Raw genomic sequence first — 9,094 nt, 5'->3', positions numbered from 1 at the left:
TCTATTTTTAGCCAAATAGATGTGTTTTTGAATGAGACTTTAGTACAATCTAGCAACAACTGCTACCCATATTTAGCATATTAAGCAACAGTTTTAAATTTTGATAAGGGAGCCAAACAATCTTACAAAACCGCCGACGGTTATTACGAAGACGGGTTTTGCGACCCAACGCTAGCGTTTAACGATGTTCATAAAGATAAAAAAACAAACTGTTGTTAAAACTCTGACAATTTCAGCAGGCGCGAGCGATTTCGTGAAGTCAAATATTTTTTTAGGTAAAATTCCAAATCGGGTAATAATCGGAATGGTAAACAATTCTAGTAACAATGGGTCTAGTCGAGAAAATCCCTTTCAATTTAACCATAATAATCTCTCGTTCTTACAACTTTCATTAGACGACCAGAATATATCAGAAACTGCTCTAACTCCAGATTTTAATAAAAAATCTCTACACTAGGTCATATTATTCACTATTCTCGGCAATGGATTTAATTGGAAATAACTCTGGTAATTGTATTGATTACGAAAATTATAAAAACGGTAATACATTATTCGCGTTTGATTTAACTTACGATTCCTCAACAAACTCTAACAATCTCTCAATTCAACGAAATGGTAGTTTACGGATGGTAATGAAGTTTTCTTCCCCCTTAACTAATATTCAAAACATAATTATTATTGGAGAATACGAAAACCGATTTATCATTAACCAAGAGCGTCAAGTTACGTATATTACGGAATAAAATCAATCAACGAGGGCAAAGATTGGTTAGTTGTTTCGCGAAATCGTAGTGGTAAAGATGTCTCGAACTCATTCTCTCGCCTAAACAAGAAGTATCGGTGATAGGTTATGTCAATCCATCCATCAAAATTTACCGACTAGACACTTGCGCCGAATTTGAACTGAATTTGGAAGCCTGGCAATCTCTATTCACATTCGAAAAGGAAATAACTGATTTTTTTGAAGACCAAGTTGCTAGTTTTCACACCTGGCTTCCTCTTGAAGGTTCAAAGATAAAAATCGACTGTTTCAAGGGACAAAAGGAAAAACTGGTGGATGTACGCGCTTGTGCCAGAGGAAAGAATCATCTATATCATCTTTTTTATTCAACAAATTATGGTTTTACTCTCAACCAAGCAGGGTGGAAAAGATTAAAACATTGTAAACATACAATTTATCAGGAGATTAATTTAATTTTGTCGGAAAAAAATATTATGCGTGACAAAATTGTATATGAGCTCACGGATAAAATGTTTGAAATTACCGATAATTGTGACAATCCGCATTGTAAATCTTCGATTGCTCACGATGTCTCTTGTAAACCAGGATTTAGCACAAATTTTGAAGACCGAGTGGAAAATATGATATTAATAGCTATCCCCCAATTAAACTACGATCATATTGTTGTTAGATTCCAAAAGGAATTTGGTCTTGACCCCTTAATAGTAGAAAGTCAATAATATTTTGATATTGTTCACAATGTGTTAAACTTAAAATGTGATTTAATTTATTAAAATAAAAACTTTTACTATAATCTGTTTTTATTATTTCTATTCATACATTTAAAGATGTTGGTGTCAAAAACAGACAAACAATGAAGTAAAGTTTATTACGATGTTGAAAGCCCATACAGTTATTCTGACAGTGTTACTTTAAGAAAAAAAATTCCCAAAATTTCGGAAAAAGAAATTAAAAATTTTCTCAGCAAACAAACAACTTACACAAAACACAGAGCTAGGAGGTTACATTTTAAGCGTAAAAAATTATATGTAACAACGATTGATGAGACATTTATGGCCGATTTATTAGACCTCCCTATTTTACAAACTTTTAATAAAAATTACCGTTGTACGTTATTAGTTCAGGATATCTTAAGCAAATTCGTTTTTATACTGCCAATTAAAAATAAAACCTCGAGCGAGATTGTGAAGGCTTTTAGAGAGATTTTCAAAAAACGGGTACCTCTTAATTTATGTACCGACGCAGGGACAGAATTTCGAAACGCCCCATTTCGCGCTCTCTTAAAGCGTTATAACATCCACCATTACCTCACATACTCCGAGAAAAAGGCGTCTATGGATGAGAGACTCGTTCGCACGGTAAAATCTAAATTTTTTAAAATAATTACCAAGACCGGCGATTTACAGTATCTTAATAAACTACCATTAATTGCAAAATCTTATAACGCTTGAAAACATTCTACAACGGGAATCGCCCCTATAGATGTCAATAAAAACAATGAATCGGCAATTTGGGAAAAAAACTATGGCAAACTTAGTATGATTGGGAAGTCAAGTTTAAAAATTGGGGATAAAATTCGATTAGCCGTTGCAAAAGCAACATTTGATAAAGCATATAGAGGAACGTTTACAGCCGAAATATTTGAAATTCATAGAGTAATTACGAGAGATCCCTGTATGTATATTGTGAAAGATTTGAAAGGCAATATAATTAAAGGGGCGTTTTACGCTCAAGAATTAGTTAAAATTCAAGTGTAGAGCGCTAAAGTCTTTATTCATCATTTTGTTAACCGTGGGTGAAGTACACATTCTCCTGGGTCTCGCGATTGTAATATTTGGCGTTAGTGCAACAATAGTAACATCCGCGATGAAATTTTAAAAAAAGGAATCCCGAATACAGCTTAGATATTGGAGTTTGTTACAAAGCCTACGATCTAGGAAGAGACACGTACCTCGTAAAATGTAACGAGACTTTCGACGTGCGACACTTTAAAAAAGAAGACGGGAGTTTGAAACCATCTATCAGGGGAATCAACTTAACAAAAGATCAATATGAGAAATTATGCATTTTGACAGTGACGTGAAAGATGAACACTAATCAAATCCAATCTATACTTAAGTGTGACCCCCGCTCGAAAGATAAATTTATCGGAGTGTTTCCCGCTAATAGATTACCAAAAGTTCCAATTAAAAAAAATCATATTGTTTCGTAATCAACACCGATCCTGATACGCTTCCAGGCTCTCATTGGACGGCTGTTTACACATCGGGCAACACTCTGGACTTTTTTTGTTCTCTAGGAAGATCACATCGTGACAATGGATTTTTGCTAGAGCGATATAGCAAGCGTATTCAATTCAATACTCATAAATTTCAATCAAATAAAAGCCAAAACTGCGGACCTCATATAATTTATTTTATAACCTCGAGATGTATGGGGATTTCTTACAGTAAAATAATTAACGAATTGTATAATTTCGATTTAAAAAGAAATGATAGTTTAGCGTTGTTGAATATATGTATTCATTTGATGAAAGAGTGGAAACGAAATAAATCGATTTGTTTAAAATAAAAAAATGTTTATTTATTTCACACATAATTATTTTTACACATTTTTATTATTCTTGCCAACGAGAAGGAGGGCGGGTCTGTCTTTGGGCCTGGGAGATTTTTTAGGGGATGGTAATTTTAATTTTTTTTTGCGGCGATATTGGAATGCCACCAACAGCACCCTCCTCCAAAGATAGCTCTCGATCCCAATCATCTTCCTTGCTTAATTGACTTCCAATATCGGTATTTTCTAAGTATTCTTCAAATATTTCATTTTCTCGATTTAATCGTTTATGCATTCTATCATCAGTAATTGTCTTTTGTTGCTTAACAATCGGCGTAGATGCTTTTCTTTTCCAAGATTCTACAGTCTTTAAAAAAACTCGGGAATTTCCTAGTTTGTTCGTTTTCTCTCTCGCTGAGATAGTCTTTTATTTTGCGTGTCATAGTATTTAAACGCAGCTCCGCAGCGTCGCCAGCGTTAACTCCCTCGGGCGTTTTGAAGGGTGAATAAATTTGCGAGGTGAACGGGGAATTTAATGAGCCAACAGGTACGGGTGCTTGAAAGTTTGTAATTTCAACTTTAGGTACCGGTATCGCTCTTCTCATTTCCCGGGCCTCGCTCAGTATTTTTAGAAATTCTCGTAATTTAGAGCGGCTGTTTAAATTAGAAGTTAATATATTTTGCATCTTATTATCTAATAAGTTATAATATGTTTCCTGGGGAGAAACAAGTTGTTTATTTTCTTGAGATATTTGTCCGACACTCGATGCGGTAACTAAAATCATTTTTTTCATTTTATCTTTTATTGAATAAATTGGCAATTAAAGGAACAATAGAGCCTAATAAAGCCGGTATGAAGAATCCCGTACCTTTCTGAATTATTAGAGCACGCTTCTTTTTTTGCGAAATTTTCGGACTGGCTAAGAACCGTATTGTTTTTTTATATTTAGAAAGTTGTTTTTTTGGCTTTAGATAATATAATTCCACCCCCTTTCAAGTTTTTGCAAACGGTCTGTAAGGCTTTTAATTGCGTTGGAGAACTGTTAGCTAATAAATTTTTACGTATCCCTCCTTTAGATTTATACAATAAATTTAAATATGGATAGTGTGTTTTAAACCTGTCAGAGGGATTTGCAATAGGAGTCGTTTTTTTACGTACCGTCTTTTTGGTGCCTTTTTCTTTAATGAAGTTGCTAATAATATAGTAAATTATTTATTATTGGAAAAAACTACCATTTGTGGTCCGATTTGATTAAATGTGTACGATCTTAATCGTAAGCTATCTGGAGTTGTGACAGATGTGTCTATAAATAGTGAATTGTAAGGTTCTCTAGTAGCCATATCGTAGGCCATTTTAATTATTTTTGTATTATTTGGAGATATTTGATTGGCCAGATATTGGATTTGAGATATGACATATTAAGAGAGATTAAACGAGATTGTTTGCCTCGAGGAAATAGGGTTTGTGAGATTAATACGACTGAAATTTCATAATGATGACTGTCTACGGTAACCAATTTAGCAATTTGATCATTTTTGTAAAGTTCTTCTGCTAAGTCATCAATAATAAGTAAGGAATTTCTATTTGATTCCCAAAACTCGCTGTCCATTGAAGGAAGTCCTTGAATAAACTCTATATCGGTTAAAAACTGAGATAAATCGTGGTAACCTGATTGCCAAACCGAATAACAATAAATAATTTTAATTGGAGGTTTATCAATTAATTCATTCCTCCATCTAATTAGTGAGATCGTCCATGCTGATTTGCCCGACATAGTAGGTCCTGACACCATCATTCGAAATGGTAAAAGAAATTTTATATAAGACATTACTGTTTAAACAAAGACAACATACTACGTATTTTGTTAGTAAATTGACTGTTTTATAGAATATATGTAAAAATAAACAAACACATTTTAAATTAAAAAAATTATTTTATTAAAGAATAATGTTTCTTATCAAAACCATTCCTTCACCAGCTTATAAACTTCATAATAACATACAAAAATAACATTTTTGAATAAAAAATAAATCATAATATCACTTTCACCAAAAAAAATTATTAATTCCCGTTTTTTAGTAAAAATTCAATTTTGGAAGTTAAAAGTTTAAATCTTAGGTTATTTAAAAATAAAGTATTTACTCGATTTTCGGAAGAGATTTCATTTACGATAACTATGTTGTTAAATGACACCTGTTTTGCAAGTTTTTTGTTACATGTTTTTTAGATTTATAATTAAAAGATGACAACTTTATTTTACAATTCACCATTTTCAAATTCTAAAAAATAGCCGTAGGGGACACTAGAAATATTATCTTTTAGAACACGTTTACAAAAAGTTTTTTTGAAAGTTTTACTTAATTTGCCAACACGTAAAAGCATTTTGTACTTATCTTTTATTACGTTAAAGGGAATTTTCACCTTAAACTCGGTATTTGGTACAAAAATCATTTGTTTGAAAGCGTCGAAATGTATGATTTCTGAATTCTCCCTGGTAAGAGTTATTTCTTTAAGTTTTATAATTGTCTGATTATTTTCAAGTTTATAGCTGTAGCTTTTAGGTCCAGTTGACACGAATTTTGTGATATATGAATTCGGAGTCTCGCACGTAAGTTCACCTAAATTACCACCGAGGGGGGGTAGCCACTCGTTTGGTTTATGTGTAAATTTTGCTCCGTCAGTGTCATAATAAATTACACGCTTTCCCAACTTATTAATTAACTTATGCAGATGAATACGCCCGTAACTGGTGACAAAGGAAGCAACAATAACATTACCTTTTGAAAATGTTGGGGCTAGCTCACTTTTTTTATAGCTTACCATGGCAACATCGTTGTTGATTAAATGAAAGTCTGTTAATTTATTCATTGTGTCTGCGATAATCTCGGTTAATTGGGAGTATCTATGTATAATTTTAGTTGATGATTTATCCATTCTTAACGCCATTCTGCCATATAACGAATTTTGCGCCAATTTCGCGGAAGTTCTTAAGGATGGGTTATCAACAATTTCCTCGGGCTCTAACCTTACTCCATCAGCTTCGTATATCGCGTCTAAATACTCTTTTTGCTCTTGATATGTTTTAATATTGGGTGGAAATCCTGAATTTTTAACTTTTGCTCTAAAAAAATGTCAATATATGGTTTGAAAAAATTTGTTGTAATATTGTAATGGTACACTTCGAAAATTTCTAACAGTTTGTAGTTACATTCTTTTATTGAGTAGTAGATTTCCACCGAAGGTAAAACTACCGTTATAGCTCGTTCGTCAATACTGTGGGTACATTTGTCATCATTATTTATTACACAACTTCCGCATAAAGGATAATAAAGTTTTATATTAAATCGGTAAGGAAGAACGGGTAAGTATAGGTTTCTGGGGGGGGAGGATTCAACAACTAATTATTCCAAAATAAACGTCCGGTGCATAATCAAAGTTGTGTGTGATAACTTTAACATTTTTACAACCGTATTCCATTTTTTGTAAGCAATACGCATACACACTACAAAAATTATTGGAGTTTTAAATCCAATGTTAATCAGCAAAGCTACCCTACACTAACTAACTAATGAAACTAGTAAGAAAATCATAACGTAGTGATTTTTAAAAAACAAACGTTTATCAAGAATGAGTAGTTTACAAGATGAACGACATATTAGGAGTGACGGCAATAATAAACGCTGTAAGCGAATATATATACACTTAAGGTTAAAAAATAGTAAGATAAGCTTAGTGATTAAAAATATATCTTATTTACAATAAACATTTTTTAACCTATTAAAAAAACTAAACGAGAAAAGCCGATAACGCTTTTTATCTTCAACAAAAATCAAAATATCGGATTTGTTCTCCAATTAAGGGTTCTACTTCATGGTACAGCTTAATTGTTTCTACACGCCCTCCAACTAAAGAATCTCTAGGGTTAATTTTAGGAATAATTTTAATTGTATTAAAAAATACTTTCGCCTCGGCATTCTTTCTCAACAGTTCTAATATCTCACATTCAAAAATTTGAATATATGTGTGGTTTGGTAAATTTTGTTCAATAAATTCTTTTCGATCTAATTCTCTTTCTCTAATTTCTTTGAATGTTTTTCCGACAATTGAATTAAAGATCGAGCCAAAAAAATGTTTTGGACAATCGTGCCAGAAATCACCCATTACATCAATTACTATGGGCGGATTTTCACAGTAGCCATCTACAAAATACGGACCTACAGCCTGTTCCCCAACCGCGGATCTGACAGTTTGCAAAATTAAATTATTTTCCTTTTCATACCAAGATAAATATTTTAATGCAATCTCGCTTTGATTCTGTCTACTTGCCAAACCGATAGCCGGTATAGTACATAGTGTATATGGTTCTAAAAACTTGTCGATAAATACATTATTAAGTGGCCCAGAAAGAGAAATACCCCATAATTACTGATATCAATTTCAATTAGTTCTTTATATAAGATGCGAAATTTCTGCATAGCTAAGCGTAATAAATTACAATCTAAAAGACAATACGCTCTGGATTCTGATTTAATACAATAGACCGGTTCGAGCGGTTTCTGTGAATACCAATTTTTAAATTCTCGGTATTCAAATTCTTTCATTTTACTAGGCTCAAAATATTTTTCGTCCGGAATTTTACTTGAATAGTTCAAAGTGTCTTTCGTCCAAAAAATATAGGGAGAATATCCTTAAGATTGAGGCAAAGTAAACATTTTAGGAAAATGTCTTAGTGAAGCACCAACAAAGTTCAAAGAATCTACAAAACAAATGTCTACCCCTTTAATATAAATAGTAAGTATCTTGGCTCCATCGTAAATAACCTCGGGAATGACATGATTAATTAATTTAGAAATAATAAACATTCCGTCGAAAGATCTTAGATTATGTGCCATTACGATGAGGTTGGTAAATTTCGGCCTAATTGTTTTTCTCTTCCGTTTCCCATCCGTAAGTAAAATAGTTTCATGTTGAAACAAAAAATTGAGAAAGTTATTTACAAAATATTGTACTTCAAAAACCGTGGTTTCCACAGGCTGATTTAAAATTTCACTTTGGGCCACTAAGAGAATAGGTTTATGCACATTATTCTCAATTATAGTTTCAATATCGAAATATACATAGGATCGTGTTTTTTTTTAAATGTCGACTGTTTAACATAATGCTGGTTTGGAGGAAGACTCGCAAGCTGTTTCACATTTGTGAGTTTTTGAAGTTTCAAATTGAACACAGCATTTTTCGCATCTGTGGAAAAGCTTGCAAGTTTCATTTTTAAGGTGAAAACTGTAACATTCACCTTGTTTTAAATATCTATTACAAAGTTTACAACGAATTGAAGGAATTTCTAAAATTTCGTGAAAATCTCGACCTAAACACCTTGACATTTAATATTTGAAGCAGCAAAACAGTGGTGTTTGTTTCTACGAGCGGTAGAGTAAAAAAAAATTAACAGTCTAAGCACGAAGCTACCCCACCCCAAATGGAATGTAGATTTTTAACTAAATGAACGTGCGTGCCAATTTTTACAAGTAGAATTTTGTTCTCTGCAGGGGGAAAACCATTGAAATAAATTTGAAAATTTTCCGTGGCGTTAAATATTATTATCTGATACTTTGTGGCTAAATATGATTGAAATTTGGCTATATCACCAATTTCTACAGCTTCTTGTGCAATTCCTACATCATCGTGTAATTTCTTAGCGGCTTTAGTTTGTAATTTACTACGAAAGTATGTTAAGGTTCGATATTCTTTAATTTTTTAATTTTATAAAACTTTTTATAATTAAAACTGTTTAAAGATGA

The sequence above is a fragment of the Leiobunum rupestre genome, chromosome 8, assembly GCF_980474605.1.
Source record: "Leiobunum rupestre chromosome 8, qqLeiRupe1.1.hap1, whole genome shotgun sequence".
NCBI classification, from domain to species: Eukaryota; Metazoa; Arthropoda; class Arachnida; order Opiliones; family Sclerosomatidae; genus Leiobunum; species Leiobunum rupestre.
This window is presented reverse-complemented; position numbering follows the sequence as displayed.